This window comes from Anomaloglossus baeobatrachus, chromosome 7 (assembly GCF_048569485.1).
Source record: "Anomaloglossus baeobatrachus isolate aAnoBae1 chromosome 7, aAnoBae1.hap1, whole genome shotgun sequence".
Classification (NCBI taxonomy): Eukaryota; Metazoa; Chordata; class Amphibia; order Anura; family Aromobatidae; genus Anomaloglossus; species Anomaloglossus baeobatrachus.
In genome coordinates, this window is record NC_134359.1 from 198,390,784 (window position 1) to 198,411,818 (window position 21,035).

General features: G+C 41.2%; 28 non-coding genes across 28 annotated transcripts; 16 read left to right on the forward strand and 12 right to left on the reverse strand.

The window, feature by feature from the left end:
* Positions 1-701: 701 nt before the first annotated feature.
* Positions 702-783, reverse strand: TRNAS-GCU (transfer RNA serine (anticodon GCU)). The gene has a single exon. It is a non-coding gene; the product is annotated as a tRNA-Ser (tRNA).
* A 358-nt stretch (positions 784-1,141) lies between these two features.
* Positions 1,142-1,215, forward strand: TRNAT-AGU (transfer RNA threonine (anticodon AGU)). The gene has a single exon. It is a non-coding gene; the product is annotated as a tRNA-Thr (tRNA).
* A 774-nt stretch (positions 1,216-1,989) lies between these two features.
* TRNAS-GCU (transfer RNA serine (anticodon GCU)) lies at positions 1,990-2,071 on the reverse strand. Its single transcript has one exon. It is a non-coding gene; the product is annotated as a tRNA-Ser (tRNA).
* Positions 2,072-2,429: 358 nt separating this feature from the next.
* TRNAT-AGU (transfer RNA threonine (anticodon AGU)) lies at positions 2,430-2,503 on the forward strand. Its single transcript has one exon. It is a non-coding gene; the product is annotated as a tRNA-Thr (tRNA).
* A 774-nt stretch (positions 2,504-3,277) lies between these two features.
* On the reverse strand, positions 3,278-3,359 carry TRNAS-GCU (transfer RNA serine (anticodon GCU)). Its single transcript has one exon. It is a non-coding gene; the product is annotated as a tRNA-Ser (tRNA).
* Positions 3,360-3,717: 358 nt separating this feature from the next.
* Positions 3,718-3,791, forward strand: TRNAT-AGU (transfer RNA threonine (anticodon AGU)). The gene has a single exon. It is a non-coding gene; the product is annotated as a tRNA-Thr (tRNA).
* A 1,214-nt stretch (positions 3,792-5,005) lies between these two features.
* TRNAT-AGU (transfer RNA threonine (anticodon AGU)) lies at positions 5,006-5,079 on the forward strand. Its single transcript has one exon. It is a non-coding gene; the product is annotated as a tRNA-Thr (tRNA).
* Positions 5,080-5,850: 771 nt separating this feature from the next.
* Positions 5,851-5,932, reverse strand: TRNAS-GCU (transfer RNA serine (anticodon GCU)). Its single transcript has one exon. It is a non-coding gene; the product is annotated as a tRNA-Ser (tRNA).
* Positions 5,933-6,290: 358 nt separating this feature from the next.
* On the forward strand, positions 6,291-6,364 carry TRNAT-AGU (transfer RNA threonine (anticodon AGU)). Its single transcript has one exon. It is a non-coding gene; the product is annotated as a tRNA-Thr (tRNA).
* A 1,214-nt stretch (positions 6,365-7,578) lies between these two features.
* On the forward strand, positions 7,579-7,652 carry TRNAT-AGU (transfer RNA threonine (anticodon AGU)). The gene has a single exon. It is a non-coding gene; the product is annotated as a tRNA-Thr (tRNA).
* Positions 7,653-8,426: 774 nt separating this feature from the next.
* Positions 8,427-8,508, reverse strand: TRNAS-GCU (transfer RNA serine (anticodon GCU)). Its single transcript has one exon. It is a non-coding gene; the product is annotated as a tRNA-Ser (tRNA).
* Positions 8,509-8,866: 358 nt separating this feature from the next.
* Positions 8,867-8,940, forward strand: TRNAT-AGU (transfer RNA threonine (anticodon AGU)). The gene has a single exon. It is a non-coding gene; the product is annotated as a tRNA-Thr (tRNA).
* A 774-nt stretch (positions 8,941-9,714) lies between these two features.
* Positions 9,715-9,796, reverse strand: TRNAS-GCU (transfer RNA serine (anticodon GCU)). The gene has a single exon. It is a non-coding gene; the product is annotated as a tRNA-Ser (tRNA).
* A 358-nt stretch (positions 9,797-10,154) lies between these two features.
* On the forward strand, positions 10,155-10,228 carry TRNAT-AGU (transfer RNA threonine (anticodon AGU)). Its single transcript has one exon. It is a non-coding gene; the product is annotated as a tRNA-Thr (tRNA).
* A 1,214-nt stretch (positions 10,229-11,442) lies between these two features.
* On the forward strand, positions 11,443-11,516 carry TRNAT-AGU (transfer RNA threonine (anticodon AGU)). The gene has a single exon. It is a non-coding gene; the product is annotated as a tRNA-Thr (tRNA).
* A 774-nt stretch (positions 11,517-12,290) lies between these two features.
* TRNAS-GCU (transfer RNA serine (anticodon GCU)) lies at positions 12,291-12,372 on the reverse strand. The gene has a single exon. It is a non-coding gene; the product is annotated as a tRNA-Ser (tRNA).
* A 358-nt stretch (positions 12,373-12,730) lies between these two features.
* Positions 12,731-12,804, forward strand: TRNAT-AGU (transfer RNA threonine (anticodon AGU)). Its single transcript has one exon. It is a non-coding gene; the product is annotated as a tRNA-Thr (tRNA).
* A 1,214-nt stretch (positions 12,805-14,018) lies between these two features.
* Positions 14,019-14,092, forward strand: TRNAT-AGU (transfer RNA threonine (anticodon AGU)). Its single transcript has one exon. It is a non-coding gene; the product is annotated as a tRNA-Thr (tRNA).
* Positions 14,093-14,866: 774 nt separating this feature from the next.
* Positions 14,867-14,948, reverse strand: TRNAS-GCU (transfer RNA serine (anticodon GCU)). The gene has a single exon. It is a non-coding gene; the product is annotated as a tRNA-Ser (tRNA).
* Positions 14,949-15,306: 358 nt separating this feature from the next.
* Positions 15,307-15,380, forward strand: TRNAT-AGU (transfer RNA threonine (anticodon AGU)). Its single transcript has one exon. It is a non-coding gene; the product is annotated as a tRNA-Thr (tRNA).
* A 774-nt stretch (positions 15,381-16,154) lies between these two features.
* TRNAS-GCU (transfer RNA serine (anticodon GCU)) lies at positions 16,155-16,236 on the reverse strand. Its single transcript has one exon. It is a non-coding gene; the product is annotated as a tRNA-Ser (tRNA).
* Positions 16,237-16,594: 358 nt separating this feature from the next.
* On the forward strand, positions 16,595-16,668 carry TRNAT-AGU (transfer RNA threonine (anticodon AGU)). Its single transcript has one exon. It is a non-coding gene; the product is annotated as a tRNA-Thr (tRNA).
* Positions 16,669-17,442: 774 nt separating this feature from the next.
* TRNAS-GCU (transfer RNA serine (anticodon GCU)) lies at positions 17,443-17,524 on the reverse strand. The gene has a single exon. It is a non-coding gene; the product is annotated as a tRNA-Ser (tRNA).
* Positions 17,525-17,882: 358 nt separating this feature from the next.
* TRNAT-AGU (transfer RNA threonine (anticodon AGU)) lies at positions 17,883-17,956 on the forward strand. Its single transcript has one exon. It is a non-coding gene; the product is annotated as a tRNA-Thr (tRNA).
* A 774-nt stretch (positions 17,957-18,730) lies between these two features.
* TRNAS-GCU (transfer RNA serine (anticodon GCU)) lies at positions 18,731-18,812 on the reverse strand. The gene has a single exon. It is a non-coding gene; the product is annotated as a tRNA-Ser (tRNA).
* A 358-nt stretch (positions 18,813-19,170) lies between these two features.
* Positions 19,171-19,244, forward strand: TRNAT-AGU (transfer RNA threonine (anticodon AGU)). The gene has a single exon. It is a non-coding gene; the product is annotated as a tRNA-Thr (tRNA).
* Positions 19,245-20,018: 774 nt separating this feature from the next.
* Positions 20,019-20,100, reverse strand: TRNAS-GCU (transfer RNA serine (anticodon GCU)). Its single transcript has one exon. It is a non-coding gene; the product is annotated as a tRNA-Ser (tRNA).
* A 358-nt stretch (positions 20,101-20,458) lies between these two features.
* Positions 20,459-20,532, forward strand: TRNAT-AGU (transfer RNA threonine (anticodon AGU)). The gene has a single exon. It is a non-coding gene; the product is annotated as a tRNA-Thr (tRNA).
* The last annotated feature ends 503 nt before the right edge of the window (positions 20,533-21,035 follow it).

A 21,035-nucleotide genomic window follows, 5' to 3' on the forward strand; every position in this document is an offset into this window, starting at 1 on the left:
TTGTCTTTCTCACATCTCTGAGATAGTTGAATGAAGGAATTATAAATATGTGCTGTCTAAGTGCTCAGAAGGAAGAAGATGTCATGCGATGTAGGATGGCACCAAGCATGCCAAATAAAAACAGTGGTTTTCTTTTGCCAGATTGAAATGCTTCCATGCGCATCTCTCCCTGCTAGAAAAGTTTGATAGCAGTCTTCTTGAACAGTGAAAGGGCAAGAAAACAACAAGAACAAAGATGGAAGTCAAAACCATGCATAAACAGCTCAATCCATAGACTGTATTGTTAATGCATCACCTGAACTTCACAGCCAACTTCTCTGCCCAAAAACGTAGAAACCAGACCATAAGATCTGAAGAGCATTTTGATGAGTCTTTGCTTTTTCACTGAAGGTTTTAAGTTGGCCTCTAACGGAGTGGGCCTTATCTCTTCTCCTTCATTGTCTGGTGTCTGGAGTTGGACTAATGCAAACCTTACCAGCCATAAACCAATGCTCAATCTGGCAAAATAAAACCCATCGTTTTCATTTGGCATGCCTTATGCCATCCTACATCGGATGACGTCTTCTCTTTTTTATGCACTTAGACAGCACAGATTTATGATTCCTTCATTGCACTATCTCAGAGATTTGAGAAGGTCAAATATCCACCGCCTGGGTTGAAAATGGAACTAAGCCTTTCAACACGGAAGAAGGAGATTAAACCGACGAGGATGGGATTCGAACCCATGCATGCAGAGCACAATGGATTAGCAGTCCATCGCCTTAACCACTCGGCCACCTCGTCTACATGAGAAACCTGAAATCAGGTGATATAATCTGATGAGGATATTGACTAGTCTGTGCAATTGAGCTAAAGATTGTGTATCGGCCTCTGGCAAAATGGAGCTTATCACATCTCCTACACTGGATAATGAAAAGAGTTAGACTAGCTCAAAACATATCAGAAATGAGCTAATGCTCAGGGTTTTAATAACAGTATTTTTACTGAAGATTGAATGTTGTGTCTGTATTGAAGCCCTGAAAATTGGTTTATCCCAGATAGCATTTGCATTAGTTTGTCTCTAGACATCAGATGACACTGAAGAAGATCAGAAAAGGCCACTCTACCAGAAGCTGCTTTACTATCGGTCAGTAGGAAAAGAGGTGCTGTGGCTTAGTTGGTTAAAGCGCCTGTCTAGTAAACAGGAGATCCTGAGTTCGAATCTCAGCAGTGCCTTCTTTTCATAGTCTCGGTATAGAAGTTTCGATTTTTAAAGGGCACCTTTCATAGTGAGAGACTAATGTCAAATTTGTCTTTCTCACATCTCTGAGATAGTTGAATGAAGGAATTATAAATATGTGCTGTCTAAGTGCTCAGAAGGAAGAAGATGTCATGCGATGTAGGATGGCACCAAGCATGCCAAATAAAAACAGTGGTTTTCTTTTGCCAGATTGAAATGCTTCCATGCGCATCTCTCCCTGCTAGAAAAGTTTGATAGCAGTCTTCTTGAACAGTGAAAGGGCAAGAAAACAACAAGAACAAAGATGGAAGTCAAAACCATGCATAAACAGCTCAATCCATAGACTGTATTGTTAATGCATCACCTGAACTTCACAGCCAACTTCTCTGCCCAAAAACGTAGAAACCAGACCATAAGATCTGAAGAGCATTTTGATGAGTCTTTGCTTTTTCACTGAAGGTTTTAAGTTGGCCTCTAACGGAGTGGGCCTTATCTCTTCTCCTTCATTGTCTGGTGTCTGGAGTTGGACTAATGCAAACCTTACCAGCCATAAACCAATGCTCAATCTGGCAAAATAAAACCCACCGTTTTCATTTGGCATGCCTTATGCCATCCTACATCGGATGACGTCTTCTCTTTTTTATGCACTTAGACAGCACAGATTTATGATTCCTTCATTGCACTATCTCAGAGATTTGAGAAGGTCAAATATCCACCGCCTGGGTTGAAAATGGAACTAAGCCTTTCAACACGGAAGAAGGAGATTAAACCGACGAGGATGGGATTCGAACCCATGCATGCAGAGCACAATGGATTAGCAGTCCATCGCCTTAACCACTCGGCCACCTCGTCTACATGAGAAACCTGAAATCAGGTGATATGATCTGATGAGGATATTGACTAGTCTGTGCAATTGAGCTAAAGATTGTGTATCGGCCTCTGGCAAAATGGAGCTTATCACATCTCCTACACTGGATAATGAAAAGAGTTAGACTAGCTCAAAACATATCAGAAATGAGCTAATGCTCAGGGTTTTAATAACAGTATTTTTACTGAAGATTGAATGTTGTGTCTGTATTGAAGCCCTGAAAATTGGTTTATCCCAGATAGCATTTGCATTAGTTTGTCTCTAGACATCAGATGACACTGAAGAAGATCAGAAAAGGCCACTCTACCAGAAGCTGCTTTACTATCGGTCAGTAGGAAAAGAGGTGCTGTGGCTTAGTTGGTTAAAGCGCCTGTCTAGTAAACAGGAGATCCTGAGTTCAAATCTCAGCAGTGCCTTCTTTTCATAGTCTCGGTATAGAAGTTTCGATTTTTAAAGGGCACCTTTCATAGTGAGAGACTAATGTCAAATTTGTCTTTCTCACATCTCTGAGATAGTTGAATGAAGGAATTATAAATATGTGCTGTCTAAGTGCTCAGAAGGAAGAAGATGTCATGCGATGTAGGATGGCACCAAGCATGCCAAATAAAAACAGTGGTTTTCTTTTGCCAGATTGAAATGCTTCCATGCGCATCTCTCCCTGCTAGAAAAGTTTGATAGCAGTCTTCTTGAACAGTGAAAGGGCAAGAAAACAACAAGAACAAAGATGGAAGTCAAAACCATGCATAAACAGCTCAATCCATAGACTGTATTGTTAATGCATCACCTGAACTTCACAGCCAACTTCTCTGCCCAAAAACGTAGAAACCAGACCATAAGATCTGAAGAGCATTTTGATGAGTCTTTGCTTTTTCACTGAAGGTTTTAAGTTGGCCTCTAACGGAGTGGGCCTTATCTCTTCTCCTTCATTGTCTGGTGTCTGGAGTTGGACTAATGCAAACCTTACCAGCCATAAACCAATGCTCAATCTGGCAAAATAAAACCCACCGTTTTCATTTGGCATGCCTTATGCCATCCTACATCGGATGACGTCTTCTCTTTTTTATGCACTTAGACAGCACAGATTTATGATTCCTTCATTGCACTATCTCAGAGATTTGAGAAGGTCAAATATCCACCGCCTGGGTTGAAAATGGAACTAAGCCTTTCAACACAGAAGAAGGAGATTAAACCGACGAGGATGGGATTCGAACCCATGCATGCAGAGCACAATGGATTAGCAGTCCATCGCCTTAACCACTCGGCCACCTCGTCTACATGAGAAACCTGAAATCAGGTGATATGATCTGATGAGGATATTGACTAGTCTGTGCAATTGAGCTAAAGATTGTGTATCGGCCTCTGGCAAAATGGAGCTTATCACATCTCCTACACTGGATAATGAAAAGAGTTAGACTAGCTCAAACCATATCAGAAATGAGCTAATGCTCAGGGTTTTAATAACAGTATTTTTACTGAAGATTGAATGCCGTGTCTGTATTGAAGCCCTGAAAATTGGTTTATCCCAGATAGCATTTGCATTAGTTTGTCTCTAGACATCAGATGACACTGAAGAAGATCAGAAAAGGCCACTCTACCAGAAGCTGCTTTACTATCGGTCAGTAGGAAAAGAGGTGCTGTGGCTTAGTTGGTTAAAGCGCCTGTCTAGTAAACAGGAGATCCTGAGTTCGAATCTCAGCAGTGCCTTCTTTTCATAGTCTCGGTATAGAAGTTTCGATTTTTAAAGGGCACCTTTCATAGTGAGAGACTAATGTCAAATTTGTCTTTCTCACATCTCTGAGATAGTTGAATGAAGGAATTATAAATATGTGCTGTCTAAGTGCTCAGAAGGAAGAAGATGTCATGCGATGTAGGATGGCACCAAGCATGCCAAATAAAAACAGTGGTTTTCTTTTGCCAGATTGAAATGCTTCCATGCGCATCTCTCCCTGCTAGAAAAGTTTGATAGCAGTCTTCTTGAACAGTGAAAGGGCAAGAAAACAACAAGAACAAAGATGGAAGTCAAAACCATGCATAAACAGCTCAATCCATAGACTGTATTGTTAATGCATCACCTGAACTTCACAGCCAACTTCTCTGCCCAAAAACGTAGAAACCAGACCATAAGATCTGAAGAGCATTTTGATGAGTCTTTGCTTTTTCACTGAAGGTTTTAAGTTGGCCTCTAACGGAGTGGGCCTTATCTCTTCTCCTTCATTGTCTGGTGTCTGGAGTTGGACTAATGCAAACCTTACCAGCCATAAACCAATGCTCAATCTGGCAAAATAAAACCCACCGTTTTCATTTGGCATGCCTTATGCCATCCTACATCGGATGACGTCTTCTCTTTTTTATGCACTTAGACAGCACAGATTTATGATTCCTTCATTGCACTATCTCAGAGATTTGAGAAGGTCAAATATCCACCGCCTGGGTTGAAAATGGAACTAAGCCTTTCAACACGGAAGAAGGAGATTAAACCGACGAGGATGGGATTCAAACCCATGCATGCAGAGCACAATGGATTAGCAGTCCATCGCCTTAACCACTCGGCCACCTCGTCTACATGAGAAACCTGAAATCAGGTGATATGATCTGATGAGGATATTGACTAGTCTGTGCAATTGAGCTAAAGATTGTGTATCGGCCTCTGGCAAAATGGAGCTTATCACATCTCCTACACTGGATAATGAAAAGAGTTAGACTAGCTCAAACCATATCAGAAATGAGCTAATGCTCAGGGTTTTAATAACAGTATTTTTACTGAAGATTGAATGTCGTGTCTGTATTGAAGCCCTGAAAATTGGTTTATCCCAGATAGCATTTGCATTAGTTTGTCTCTAGACATCAGATGACACTGAAGAAGATCAGAAAAGGCCACTCTACCAGAAGCTGCTTTACTATCGGTCAGTAGGAAAAGAGGTGCTGTGGCTTAGTTGGTTAAAGCGCCTGTCTAGTAAACAGGAGATCCTGAGTTCGAATCTCAGCAGTGCCTTCTTTTCATAGTCTCGGTATAGAAGTTTCGATTTTTAAAGGGCACCTTTCATAGTGAGAGACTAATGTCAAATTTGTCTTTCTCACATCTCTGAGATAGTTGAATGAAGGAATTATAAATATGTGCTGTCTAAGTGCTCAGAAGGAAGAAGATGTCATGCGATGTAGGATGGCACCAAGCATGCCAAATAAAAACAGTGGTTTTCTTTTGCCAGATTGAAATGCTTCCATGCGCATCTCTCCCTGCTAGAAAAGTTTGATAGCAGTCTTCTTGAACAGTGAAAGGGCAAGAAAACAACAAGAACAAAGATGGAAGTCAAAACCATGCATAAACAGCTCAATCCATAGACTGTATTGTTAATGCATCACCTGAACTTCACAGCCAACTTCTCTGCCCAAAAACGTAGAAACCAGACCATAAGATCTGAAGAGCATTTTGATGAGTCTTTGCTTTTTCACTGAAGGTTTTAAGTTGGCCTCTAACGGAGTGGGCCTTATCTCTTCTCCTTCATTGTCTGGTGTCTGGAGTTGGACTAATGCAAACCTTACCAGCCATAAACCAATGCTCAATCTGGCAAAATAAAACCCACCGTTTTCATTTGGCATGCCTTATGCCATCCTACATCGGATGACGTCTTCTCTTTTTTATGCACTTAGACAGCACAGATTTATGATTCCTTCATTGCACTATCTCAGAGATTTGAGGTCAAATATCCACCGCCTGGGTTGAAAATGGAACTAAGCCTTTCAACACGGAAGAAAGAGATTAAACCGACGAGGATGGGATTCGAACCCATGCATGCAGAGCACAATGGATTAGCAGTCCATCGCCTTAACCACTCGGCCACCTCGTCTACATGAGAAACCTGAAATCAGGTGATATGATCTGATGAGGATATTGACTAGTCTGTGCAATTGAGCTAAAGATTGTGTATCGGCCTCTGGCAAAATGGAGCTTATCACATCTCCTACACTGGATAATGAAAAGAGTTAGACTAGCTCAAACCATATCAGAAATGAGCTAATGCTCAGGGTTTTAATAACAGTATTTTTACTGAAGATTGAATGCCGTGTCTGTATTGAAGCCCTGAAAATTGGTTTATCCCAGATAGCATTTGCATTAGTTTGTCTCTAGACATCAGATGACACTGAAGAAGATCAGAAAAGGCCACTCTACCAGAAGCTGCTTTACTATCGGTCAGTAGGAAAAGAGGTGCTGTGGCTTAGTTGGTTAAAGCGCCTGTCTAGTAAACAGGAGATCCTGAGTTCGAATCTCAGCAGTGCCTTCTTTTCATAGTCTCGGTATAGAAGTTTCGATTTTTAAAGGGCACCTTTCATAGTGAGAGACTAATGTCAAATTTGTCTTTCTCACATCTCTGAGATAGTTGAATGAAGGAATTATAAATATGTGCTGTCTAAGTGCTCAGAAGGAAGAAGATGTCATGCGATGTAGGATGGCACCAAGCATGCCAAATAAAAACAGTGGTTTTCTTTTGCCAGATTGAAATGCTTCCATGCGCATCTCTCCCTGCTAGAAAAGTTTGATAGCAGTCTTCTTGAACAGTGAAAGGGCAAGAAAACAACAAGAACAAAGATGGAAGTCAAAACCATGCATAAACAGCTCAATCCATAGACTGTATTGTTAATGCATCACCTGAACTTCACAGCCAACTTCTCTGCCCAAAAACGTAGAAACCAGACCATAAGATCTGAAGAGCATTTTGATGAGTCTTTGCTTTTTCACTGAAGGTTTTAAGTTGGCCTCTAACGGAGTGGGCCTTATCTCTTCTCCTTCATTGTCTGGTGTCTGGAGTTGGACTAATGCAAACCTTACCAGCCATAAACCAATGCTCAATCTGGCAAAATAAAACCCACCGTTTTCATTTGGCATGCCTTATGCCATCCTACATCGGATGACGTCTTCTCTTTTTTATGCACTTAGACAGCACAGATTTATGATTCCTTCATTGCACTATCTCAGAGATTTGAGAAGGTCAAATATCCACCGCCTGGGTTGAAAATGGAACTAAGCCTTTCAACACGGAAGAAGGAGATTAAACCGACGAGGATGGGATTCAAACCCATGCATGCAGAGCACAATGGATTAGCAGTCCATCGCCTTAACCACTCGGCCACCTCGTCTACATGAGAAACCTGAAATCAGGTGATATGATCTGATGAGGATATTGACTAGTCTGTGCAATTGAGCTAAAGATTGTGTATCGGCCTCTGGCAAAATGGAGCTTATCACATCTCCTACACTGGATAATGAAAAGAGTTAGACTAGCTCAAACCATATCAGAAATGAGCTAATGCTCAGGGTTTTAATAACAGTATTTTTACTGAAGATTGAATGTCGTGTCTGTATTGAAGCCCTGAAAATTGGTTTATCCCAGATAGCATTTGCATTAGTTTGTCTCTAGACATCAGATGACACTGAAGAAGATCAGAAAAGGCCACTCTACCAGAAGCTGCTTTACTATCGGTCAGTAGGAAAAGAGGTGCTGTGGCTTAGTTGGTTAAAGCGCCTGTCTAGTAAACAGGAGATCCTGAGTTCGAATCTCAGCAGTGCCTTCTTTTCATAGTCTCGGTATAGAAGTTTCGATTTTTAAAGGGCACCTTTCATAGTGAGAGACTAATGTCAAATTTGTCTTTCTCACATCTCTGAGATAGTTGAATGAAGGAATTATAAATATGTGCTGTCTAAGTGCTCAGAAGGAAGAAGATGTCATGCGATGTAGGATGGCACCAAGCATGCCAAATAAAAACAGTGGTTTTCTTTTGCCAGATTGAAATGCTTCCATGCGCATCTCTCCCTGCTAGAAAAGTTTGATAGCAGTCTTCTTGAACAGTGAAAGGGCAAGAAAACAACAAGAACAAAGATGGAAGTCAAAACCATGCATAAACAGCTCAATCCATAGACTGTATTGTTAATGCATCACCTGAACTTCACAGCCAACTTCTCTGCCCAAAAACGTAGAAACCAGACCATAAGATCTGAAGAGCATTTTGATGAGTCTTTGCTTTTTCACTGAAGGTTTTAAGTTGGCCTCTAACGGAGTGGGCCTTATCTCTTCTCCTTCATTGTCTGGTGTCTGGAGTTGGACTAATGCAAACCTTACCAGCCATAAACCAATGCTCAATCTGGCAAAATAAAACCCACCGTTTTCATTTGGCATGCCTTATGCCATCCTACATCGGATGACGTCTTCTCTTTTTTATGCACTTAGACAGCACAGATTTATGATTCCTTCATTGCACTATCTCAGAGATTTGAGAAGGTCAAATATCCACCGCCTGGGTTGAAAATGGAACTAAGCCTTTCAACACGGAAGAAAGAGATTAAACCGACGAGGATGGGATTCGAACCCATGCATGCAGAGCACAATGGATTAGCAGTCCATCGCCTTAACCACTCGGCCACCTCGTCTACATGAGAAACCTGAAATCAGGTGATATGATCTGATGAGGATATTGACTAGTCTGTGCAATTGAGCTAAAGATTGTGTATCGGCCTCTGGCAAAATGGAGCTTATCACATCTCCTACACTGGATAATGAAAAGAGTTAGACTAGCTCAAACCATATCAGAAATGAGCTAATGCTCAGGGTTTTAATAACAGTATTTTTACTGAAGATTGAATGCCGTGTCTGTATTGAAGCCCTGAAAATTGGTTTATCCCAGATAGCATTTGCATTAGTTTGTCTCTAGACATCAGATGACACTGAAGAAGATCAGAAAAGGCCACTCTACCAGAAGCTGCTTTACTATCGGTCAGTAGGAAAAGAGGTGCTGTGGCTTAGTTGGTTAAAGCGCCTGTCTAGTAAACAGGAGATCCTGAGTTCGAATCTCAGCAGTGCCTTCTTTTCATAGTCTCGGTATAGAAGTTTCGATTTTTAAAGGGCACCTTTCATAGTGAGAGACTAATGTCAAATTTGTCTTTCTCACATCTCTGAGATAGTTGAATGAAGGAATTATAAATATGTGCTGTCTAAGTGCTCAGAAGGAAGAAGATGTCATGCGATGTAGGATGGCACCAAGCATGCCAAATAAAAACAGTGGTTTTCTTTTGCCAGATTGAAATGCTTCCATGCGCATCTCTCCCTGCTAGAAAAGTTTGATAGCAGTCTTCTTGAACAGTGAAAGGGCAAGAAAACAACAAGAACAAAGATGGAAGTCAAAACCATGCATAAACAGCTCAATCCATAGACTGTATTGTTAATGCATCACCTGAACTTCACAGCCAACTTCTCTGCCCAAAAACGTAGAAACCAGACCATAAGATCTGAAGAGCATTTTGATGAGTCTTTGCTTTTTCACTGAAGGTTTTAAGTTGGCCTCTAACGGAGTGGGCCTTATCTCTTCTCCTTCATTGTCTGGTGTCTGGAGTTGGACTAATGCAAACCTTACCAGCCATAAACCAATGCTCAATCTGGCAAAATAAAACCCACCGTTTTCATTTGGCATGCCTTATGCCATCCTACATCGGATGACGTCTTCTCTTTTTTATGCACTTAGACAGCACAGATTTATGATTCCTTCATTGCACTATCTCAGAGATTTGAGAAGGTCAAATATCCACCGCCTGGGTTGAAAATGGAACTAAGCCTTTCAACACGGAAGAAGGAGATTAAACCGACGAGGATGGGATTCGAACCCATGCATGCAGAGCACAATGGATTAGCAGTCCATCGCCTTAACCACTCGGCCACCTCGTCTACATGAGAAACCTGAAATCAGGTGATATGATCTGATGAGGATATTGACTAGTCTGTGCAATTGAGCTAAAGATTGTGTATCGGCCTCTGGCAAAATGGAGCTTATCACATCTCCTACACTGGATAATGAAAAGAGTTAGACTAGCTCAAACCATATCAGAAATGAGCTAATGCTCAGGGTTTTAATAACAGTATTTTTACTGAAGATTGAATGTCGTGTCTGTATTGAAGCCCTGAAAATTGGTTTATCCCAGATAGCATTTGCATTAGTTTGTCTCTAGACATCAGATGACACTGAAGAAGATCAGAAAAGGCCACTCTACCAGAAGCTGCTTTACTATCGGTCAGTAGGAAAAGAGGTGCTGTGGCTTAGTTGGTTAAAGCGCCTGTCTAGTAAACAGGAGATCCTGAGTTCGAATCTCAGCAGTGCCTTCTTTTCATAGTCTCGGTATAGAAGTTTCGATTTTTAAAGGGCACCTTTCATAGTGAGAGACTAATGTCAAATTTGTCTTTCTCACATCTCTGAGATAGTTGAATGAAGGAATTATAAATATGTGCTGTCTAAGTGCTCAGAAGGAAGAAGATGTCATGCGATGTAGGATGGCACCAAGCATGCCAAATAAAAACAGTGGTTTTCTTTTGCCAGATTGAAATGCTTCCATGCGCATCTCTCCCTGCTAGAAAAGTTTGATAGCAGTCTTCTTGAACAGTGAAAGGGCAAGAAAACAACAAGAACAAAGATGGAAGTCAAAACCATGCATAAACAGCTCAATCCATAGACTGTATTGTTAATGCATCACCTGAACTTCACAGCCAACTTCTCTGCCCAAAAACGTAGAAACCAGACCATAAGATCTGAAGAGCATTTTGATGAGTCTTTGCTTTTTCACTGAAGGTTTTAAGTTGGCCTCTAACGGAGTGGGCCTTATCTCTTCTCCTTCATTGTCTGGTGTCTGGAGTTGGACTAATGCAAACCTTACCAGCCATAAACCAATGCTCAATCTGGCAAAATAAAACCCACCGTTTTCATTTGGCATGCCTTATGCCATCCTACATCGGATGACGTCTTCTCTTTTTTATGCACTTAGACAGCACAGATTTATGATTCCTTCATTGCACTATCTCAGAGATTTGAGAAGGTCAAATATCCACCGCCTGGGTTGAAAATGGAACTAAGCCTTTCAACACGGAAGAAGGAGATTAAACCGACGAGGATGGGATTCAAACCCATGCATGCAGAGCACAATGGATTAGCAGTCCATCGCCTTAACCACTCGGCCACCTCGTCTACATGAGAAACCTGAAATCAGGTGATATGATCTGATGAGGATATTGACTAGTCTGTGCAATTGAGCTAAAGATTGTGTATCGGCCTCTGGCAAAATGGAGCTTATCACATCTCCTACACTGGATAATGAAAAGAGTTAGACTAGCTCAAACCATATCAGAAATGAGCTAATGCTCAGGGTTTTAATAACAGTATTTTTACTGAAGATTGAATGTCGTGTCTGTATTGAAGCCCTGAAAATTGGTTTATCCCAGATAGCATTTGCATTAGTTTGTCTCTAGACATCAGATGACACTGAAGAAGATCAGAAAAGGCCACTCTACCAGAAGCTGCTTTACTATCGGTCAGTAGGAAAAGAGGTGCTGTGGCTTAGTTGGTTAAAGCGCCTGTCTAGTAAACAGGAGATCCTGAGTTCGAATCTCAGCAGTGCCTTCTTTTCATAGTCTCGGTATAGAAGTTTCGATTTTTAAAGGGCACCTTTCATAGTGAGAGACTAATGTCAAATTTGTCTTTCTCACATCTCTGAGATAGTTGAATGAAGGAATTATAAATATGTGCTGTCTAAGTGCTCAGAAGGAAGAAGATGTCATGCGATGTAGGATGGCACCAAGCATGCCAAATAAAAACAGTGGTTTTCTTTTGCCAGATTGAAATGCTTCCATGCGCATCTCTCCCTGCTAGAAAAGTTTGATAGCAGTCTTCTTGAACAGTGAAAGGGCAAGAAAACAACAAGAACAAAGATGGAAGTCAAAACCATGCATAAACAGCTCAATCCATAGACTGTATTGTTAATGCATCACCTGAACTTCACAGCCAACTTCTCTGCCCAAAAACGTAGAAACCAGACCATAAGATCTGAAGAGCATTTTGATGAGTCTTTGCTTTTTCACTGAAGGTTTTAAGTTGGCCTCTAACGGAGTGGGCCTTATCTCTTCTCCTTCATTGTCTGGTGTCTGGAGTTGGACTAATGCAAACCTTACCAGCCATAAACCAATGCTCAATCTGGCAAAATAAAACCCACCGTTTTCATTTGGCATGCCTTATGCCATCCTACATCGGATGACGTCTTCTCTTTTTTATGCACTTAGACAGCACAGATTTATGATTCCTTCATTGCACTATCTCAGAGATTTGAGAAGGTCAAATATCCACCGCCTGGGTTGAAAATGGAACTAAGCCTTTCAACACGGAAGAAGGAGATTAAACCGACGAGGATGGGATTCGAACCCATGCATGCAGAGCACAATGGATTAGCAGTCCATCGCCTTAACCACTCGGCCACCTCGTCTACATGAGAAACCTGAAATCAGGTGATATGATCTGATGAGGATATTGACTAGTCTGTGCAATTGAGCTAAAGATTGTGTATCGGCCTCTGGCAAAATGGAGCTTATCACATCTCCTACACTGGATAATGAAAAGAGTTAGACTAGCTCAAACCATATCAGAAATGAGCTAATGCTCAGGGTTTTAATAACAGTATTTTTACTGAAGATTGAATGTCGTGTCTGTATTGAAGCCCTGAAAATTGGTTTATCCCAGATAGCATTTGCATTAGTTTGTCTCTAGACATCAGATGACACTGAAGAAGATCAGAAAAGGCCACTCTACCAGAAGCTGCTTTACTATCGGTCAGTAGGAAAAGAGGTGCTGTGGCTTAGTTGGTTAAAGCGCCTGTCTAGTAAACAGGAGATCCTGAGTTCGAATCTCAGCAGTGCCTTCTTTTCATAGTCTCGGTATAGAAGTTTCGATTTTTAAAGGGCACCTTTCATAGTGAGAGACTAATGTCAAATTTGTCTTTCTCACATCTCTGAGATAGTTGAATGAAGGAATTATAAATATGTGCTGTCTAAGTGCTCAGAAGGAAGAAGATGTCATGCGATGTAGGATGGCACCAAGCATGCCAAATAAAAACAGTGGTTTTCTTTTGCCAGATTGAAATGCTTCCATGCGCATCTCTCCCTGCTAGAAAAGTTTGATAGCAGTCTTCTTGAACAGTGAAAGGGCAAGAAAACAACAAGAACAAAGATGGAAGTCAAAACCATGCATAAACAGCTCAATCCATAGACTGTATTGTTAATGCATCACCTGAACTTCACAGCCAACTTCTCTGCCCAAAAACGTAGAAACCAGACCATAAGATCTGAAGAGCATTTTGATGAGTCTTTGCTTTTTCACTGAAGGTTTTAAGTTGGCCTCTAACGGAGTGGGCCTTATCTCTTCTCCTTCATTGTCTGGTGTCTGGAGTTGGACTAATGCAAACCTTACCAGCCATAAACCAATGCTCAATCTGGCAAAATAAAACCCACCGTTTTCATTTGGCATGCCTTATGCCATCCTACATCGGATGACGTCTTCTCTTTTTTATGCACTTAGACAGCACAGATTTATGATTCCTTCATTGCACTATCTCAGAGATTTGAGAAGGTCAAATATCCACCGCCTGGGTTGAAAATGGAACTAAGCCTTTCAACACGGAAGAAGGAGATTAAACCGACGAGGATGGGATTCAAACCCATGCATGCAGAGCACAATGGATTAGCAGTCCATCGCCTTAACCACTCGGCCACCTCGTCTACATGAGAAACCTGAAATCAGGTGATATGATCTGATGAGGATATTGACTAGTCTGTGCAATTGAGCTAAAGATTGTGTATCGGCCTCTGGCAAAATGGAGCTTATCACATCTCCTACACTGGATAATGAAAAGAGTTAGACTAGCTCAAACCATATCAGAAATGAGCTAATGCTCAGGGTTTTAATAACAGTATTTTTACTGAAGATTGAATGTCGTGTCTGTATTGAAGCCCTGAAAATTGGTTTATCCCAGATAGCATTTGCATTAGTTTGTCTCTAGACATCAGATGACACTGAAGAAGATCAGAAAAGGCCACTCTACCAGAAGCTGCTTTACTATCGGTCAGTAGGAAAAGAGGTGCTGTGGCTTAGTTGGTTAAAGCGCCTGTCTAGTAAACAGGAGATCCTGAGTTCGAATCTCAGCAGTGCCTTCTTTTCATAGTCTCGGTATAGAAGTTTCGATTTTTAAAGGGCACCTTTCATAGTGAGAGACTAATGTCAAATTTGTCTTTCTCACATCTCTGAGATAGTTGAATGAAGGAATTATAAATATGTGCTGTCTAAGTGCTCAGAAGGAAGAAGATGTCATGCGATGTAGGATGGCACCAAGCATGCCAAATAAAAACAGTGGTTTTCTTTTGCCAGATTGAAATGCTTCCATGCGCATCTCTCCCTGCTAGAAAAGTTTGATAGCAGTCTTCTTGAACAGTGAAAGGGCAAGAAAACAACAAGAACAAAGATGGAAGTCAAAACCATGCATAAACAGCTCAATCCATAGACTGTATTGTTAATGCATCACCTGAACTTCACAGCCAACTTCTCTGCCCAAAAACGTAGAAACCAGACCATAAGATCTGAAGAGCATTTTGATGAGTCTTTGCTTTTTCACTGAAGGTTTTAAGTTGGCCTCTAACGGAGTGGGCCTTATCTCTTCTCCTTCATTGTCTGGTGTCTGGAGTTGGACTAATGCAAACCTTACCAGCCATAAACCAATGCTCAATCTGGCAAAATAAAACCCACCGTTTTCATTTGGCATGCCTTATGCCATCCTACATCGGATGACGTCTTCTCTTTTTTATGCACTTAGACAGCACAGATTTATGATTCCTTCATTGCACTATCTCAGAGATTTGAGAAGGTCAAATATCCACCGCCTGGGTTGAAAATGGAACTAAGCCTTTCAACACGGAAGAAAGAGATTAAACCGACGAGGATGGGATTCGAACCCATGCATGCAGAGCACAATGGATTAGCAGTCCATCGCCTTAACCACTCGGCCACCTCGTCTACATGAGAAACCTGAAATCAGGTGATATGATCTGATGAGGATATTGACTAGTCTGTGCAATTGAGCTAAAGATTGTGTATCGGCCTCTGGCAAAATGGAGCTTATCACATCTCCTACACTGGATAATGAAAAGAGTTAGACTAGCTCAAACCATATCAGAAATGAGCTAATGCTCAGGGTTTTAATAACAGTATTTTTACTGAAGATTGAATGCCGTGTCTGTATTGAAGCCCTGAAAATTGGTTTATCCCAGATAGCATTTGCATTAGTTTGTCTCTAGACATCAGATGACACTGAAGAAGATCAGAAAAGGCCACTCTACCAGAAGCTGCTTTACTATCGGTCAGTAGGAAAAGAGGTGCTGTGGCTTAGTTGGTTAAAGCGCCTGTCTAGTAAACAGGAGATCCTGAGTTCGAATCTCAGCAGTGCCTTCTTTTCATAGTCTCGGTATAGAAGTTTCGATTTTTAAAGGGCACCTTTCATAGTGAGAGACTAATGTCAAATTTGTCTTTCTCACATCTCTGAGATAGTTGAATGAAGGAATTATAAATATGTGCTGTCTAAGTGCTCAGAAGGAAGAAGATGTCATGCGATGTAGGATGGCACCAAGCATGCCAAATAAAAACAGTGGTTTTCTTTTGCCAGATTGAAATGCTTCCATGCGCATCTCTCCCTGCTAGAAAAGTTTGATAGCAGTCTTCTTGAACAGTGAAAGGGCAAGAAAACAACAAGAACAAAGATGGAAGTCAAAACCATGCATAAACAGCTCAATCCATAGACTGTATTGTTAATGCATCACCTGAACTTCACAGCCAACTTCTCTGCCCAAAAACGTAGAAACCAGACCATAAGATCTGAAGAGCATTTTGATGAGTCTTTGCTTTTTCACTGAAGGTTTTAAGTTGGCCTCTAACGGAGTGGGCCTTATCTCTTCTCCTTCATTGTCTGGTGTCTGGAGTTGGACTAATGCAAACCTTACCAGCCATAAACCAATGCTCAATCTGGCAAAATAAAACCCACCGTTTTCATTTGGCATGCCTTATGCCATCCTACATCGGATGACGTCTTCTCTTTTTTATGCACTTAGACAGCACAGATTTATGATTCCTTCATTGCACTATCTCAGAGATTTGAGAAGGTCAAATATCCACCGCCTGGGTTGAAAATGGAACTAAGCCTTTCAACACGGAAGAAGGAGATTAAACCGACGAGGATGGGATTCGAACCCATGCATGCAGAGCACAATGGATTAGCAGTCCATCGCCTTAACCACTCGGCCACCTCGTCTACATGAGAAACCTGAAATCAGGTGATATGATCTGATGAGGATATTGACTAGTCTGTGCAATTGAGCTAAAGATTGTGTATCGGCCTCTGGCAAAATGGAGCTTATCACATCTCCTACACTGGATAATGAAAAGAGTTAGACTAGCTCAAACCATATCAGAAATGAGCTAATGCTCAGGGTTTTAATAACAGTATTTTTACTGAAGATTGAATGTCGTGTCTGTATTGAAGCCCTGAAAATTGGTTTATCCCAGATAGCATTTGCATTAGTTTGTCTCTAGACATCAGATGACACTGAAGAAGATCAGAAAAGGCCACTCTACCAGAAGCTGCTTTACTATCGGTCAGTAGGAAAAGAGGTGCTGTGGCTTAGTTGGTTAAAGCGCCTGTCTAGTAAACAGGAGATCCTGAGTTCGAATCTCAGCAGTGCCTTCTTTTCATAGTCTCGGTATAGAAGTTTCGATTTTTAAAGGGCACCTTTCATAGTGAGAGACTAATGTCAAATTTGTCTTTCTCACATCTCTGAGATAGTTGAATGAAGGAATTATAAATATGTGCTGTCTAAGTGCTCAGAAGGAAGAAGATGTCATGCGATGTAGGATGGCACCAAGCATGCCAAATAAAAACAGTGGTTTTCTTTTGCCAGATTGAAATGCTTCCATGCGCATCTCTCCCTGCTAGAAAAGTTTGATAGCAGTCTTCTTGAACAGTGAAAGGGCAAGAAAACAACAAGAACAAAGATGGAAGTCAAAACCATGCATAAACAGCTCAATCCATAGACTGTATTGTTAATGCATCACCTGAACTTCACAGCCAACTTCTCTGCCCAAAAACGTAGAAACCAGACCATAAGATCTGAAGAGCATTTTGATGAGTCTTTGCTTTTTCACTGAAGGTTTTAAGTTGGCCTCTAACGGAGTGGGCCTTATCTCTTCTCCTTCATTGTCTGGTGTCTGGAGTTGGACTAATGCAAACCTTACCAGCCATAAACCAATGCTCAATCTGGCAAAATAAAACCCACCGTTTTCATTTGGCATGCCTTATGCCATCCTACATCGGATGACGTCTTCTCTTTTTTATGCACTTAGACAGCACAGATTTATGATTCCTTCATTGCACTATCTCAGAGATTTGAGAAGGTCAAATATCCACCGCCTGGGTTGAAAATGGAACTAAGCCTTTCAACACGGAAGAAAGAGATTAAACCGACGAGGATGGGATTCGAACCCATGCATGCAGAGCACAATGGATTAGCAGTCCATCGCCTTAACCACTCGGCCACCTCGTCTACATGAGAAACCTGAAATCAGGTGATATGATCTGATGAGGATATTGACTAGTCTGTGCAATTGAGCTAAAGATTGTGTATCGGCCTCTGGCAAAATGGAGCTTATCACATCTCCTACACTGGATAATGAAAAGAGTTAGACTAGCTCAAACCATATCAGAAATGAGCTAATGCTCAGGGTTTTAATAACAGTATTTTTACTGAAGATTGAATGCCGTGTCTGTATTGAAGCCCTGAAAATTGGTTTATCCCAGATAGCATTTGCATTAGTTTGTCTCTAGACATCAGATGACACTGAAGAAGATCAGAAAAGGCCACTCTACCAGAAGCTGCTTTACTATCGGTCAGTAGGAAAAGAGGTGCTGTGGCTTAGTTGGTTAAAGCGCCTGTCTAGTAAACAGGAGATCCTGAGTTCGAATCTCAGCAGTGCCTTCTTTTCATAGTCTCGGTATAGAAGTTTCGATTTTTAAAGGGCACCTTTCATAGTGAGAGACTAATGTCAAATTTGTCTTTCTCACATCTCTGAGATAGTTGAATGAAGGAATTATAAATATGTGCTGTCTAAGTGCTCAGAAGGAAGAAGATGTCATGCGATGTAGGATGGCACCAAGCATGCCAAATAAAAACAGTGGTTTTCTTTTGCCAGATTGAAATGCTTCCATGCGCATCTCTCCCTGCTAGAAAAGTTTGATAGCAGTCTTCTTGAACAGTGAAAGGGCAAGAAAACAACAAGAACAAAGATGGAAGTCAAAACCATGCATAAACAGCTCAATCCATAGACTGTATTGTTAATGCATCACCTGAACTTCACAGCCAACTTCTCTGCCCAAAAACGTAGAAACCAGACCATAAGATCTGAAGAGCATTTTGATGAGTCTTTGCTTTTTCACTGAAGGTTTTAAGTTGGCCTCTAACGGAGTGGGCCTTATCTCTTCTCCTTCATTGTCTGGTGTCTGGAGTTGGACTAATGCAAACCTTACCAGCCATAAACCAATGCTCAATCTGGCAAAATAAAACCCACCGTTTTCATTTGGCATGCCTTATGCCATCCTACATCGGATGACGTCTTCTCTTTTTTATGCACTTAGACAGCACAGATTTATGATTCCTTCATTGCACTATCTCAGAGATTTGAGAAGGTCAAATATCCACCGCCTGGGTTGAAAATGGAACTAAGCCTTTCAACACGGAAGAAGGAGATTAAACCGACGAGGATGGGATTCGAACCCATGCATGCAGAGCACAATGGATTAGCAGTCCATCGCCTTAACCACTCGGCCACCTCGTCTACATGAGAAACCTGAAATCAGGTGATATGATCTGATGAGGATATTGACTAGTCTGTGCAATTGAGCTAAAGATTGTGTATCGGCCTCTGGCAAAATGGAGCTTATCACATCTCCTACACTGGATAATGAAAAGAGTTAGACTAGCTCAAACCATATCAGAAATGAGCTAATGCTCAGGGTTTTAATAACAGTATTTTTACTGAAGATTGAATGTCGTGTCTGTATTGAAGCCCTGAAAATTGGTTTATCCCAGATAGCATTTGCATTAGTTTGTCTCTAGACATCAGATGACACTGAAGAAGATCAGAAAAGGCCACTCTACCAGAAGCTGCTTTACTATCGGTCAGTAGGAAAAGAGGTGCTGTGGCTTAGTTGGTTAAAGCGCCTGTCTAGTAAACAGGAGATCCTGAGTTCGAATCTCAGCAGTGCCTTCTTTTCATAGTCTCGGTATAGAAGTTTCGATTTTTAAAGGGCACCTTTCATAGTGAGAGACTAATGTCAAATTTGTCTTTCTCACATCTCTGAGATAGTTGAATGAAGGAATTATAAATATGTGCTGTCTAAGTGCTCAGAAGGAAGAAGATGTCATGCGATGTAGGATGGCACCAAGCATGCCAAATAAAAACAGTGGTTTTCTTTTGCCAGATTGAAATGCTTCCATGCGCATCTCTCCCTGCTAGAAAAGTTTGATAGCAGTCTTCTTGAACAGTGAAAGGGCAAGAAAACAACAAGAACAAAGATGGAAGTCAAAACCATGCATAAACAGCTCAATCCATAGACTGTATTGTTAATGCATCACCTGAACTTCACAGCCAACTTCTCTGCCCAAAAACGTAGAAACCAGACCATAAGATCTGAAGAGCATTTTGATGAGTCTTTGCTTTTTCACTGAAGGTTTTAAGTTGGCCTCTAACGGAGTGGGCCTTATCTCTTCTCCTTCATTGTCTGGTGTCTGGAGTTGGACTAATGCAAACCTTACCAGCCATAAACCAATGCTCAATCTGGCAAAATAAAACCCACCGTTTTCATTTGGCATGCCTTATGCCATCCTACATCGGATGACGTCTTCTCTTTTTTATGCACTTAGACAGCACAGATTTATGATTCCTTCATTGCACTATCTCAGAGATTTGAGAAGGTCAAATATCCACCGCCTGGGTTGAAAATGGAACTAAGCCTTTCAACACGGAAGAAGGAGATTAAACCGACGAGGATGGGATTCGAACCCATGCATGCAGAGCACAATGGATTAGCAGTCCATCGCCTTAACCACTCGGCCACCTCGTCTACATGAGAAACCTGAAATCAGGTGATATGATCTGATGAGGATATTGACTAGTCTGTGCAATTGAGCTAAAGATTGTGTATCGGCCTCTGGCAAAATGGAGCTTATCACATCTCCTACACTGGATAATGAAAAGAGTTAGACTAGCTCAAACCATATCAGAAATGAGCTAATGCTCAGGGTTTTAATAACAGTATTTTTACTGAAGATTGAATGTCGTGTCTGTATTGAAGCCCTGAAAATTGGTTTATCCCAGATAGCATTTGCATTAGTTTGTCTCTAGACATCAGATGACACTGAAGAAGATCAGAAAAGGCCACTCTACCAGAAGCTGCTTTACTATCGGTCAGTAGGAAAAGAGGTGCTGTGGCTTAGTTGGTTAAAGCGCCTGTCTAGTAAACAGGAGATCCTGAGTTCGAATCTCAGCAGTGCCTTCTTTTCATAGTCTCGGTATAGAAGTTTCGATTTTTAAAGGGCACCTTTCATAGTGAGAGACTAATGTCAAATTTGTCTTTCTCACATCTCTGAGATAGTTGAATGAAGGAATTATAAATATGTGCTGTCTAAGTGCTCAGAAGGAAGAAGATGTCATGCGATGTAGGATGGCACCAAGCATGCCAAATAAAAACAGTGGTTTTCTTTTGCCAGATTGAAATGCTTCCATGCGCATCTCTCCCTGCTAGAAAAGTTTGATAGCAGTCTTCTTGAACAGTGAAAGGGCAAGAAAACAACAAGAACAAAGATGGAAGTCAAAACCATGCATAAACAGCTCAATCCATAGACTGTATTGTTAATGCATCACCTGAACTTCACAGCCAACTTCTCTGCCCAAAAACGTAGAAACCAGACCATAAGATCTGAAGAGCATTTTGATGAGTCTTTGCTTTTTCACTGAAGGTTTTAAGTTGGCCTCTAACGGAGTGGGCCTTATCTCTTC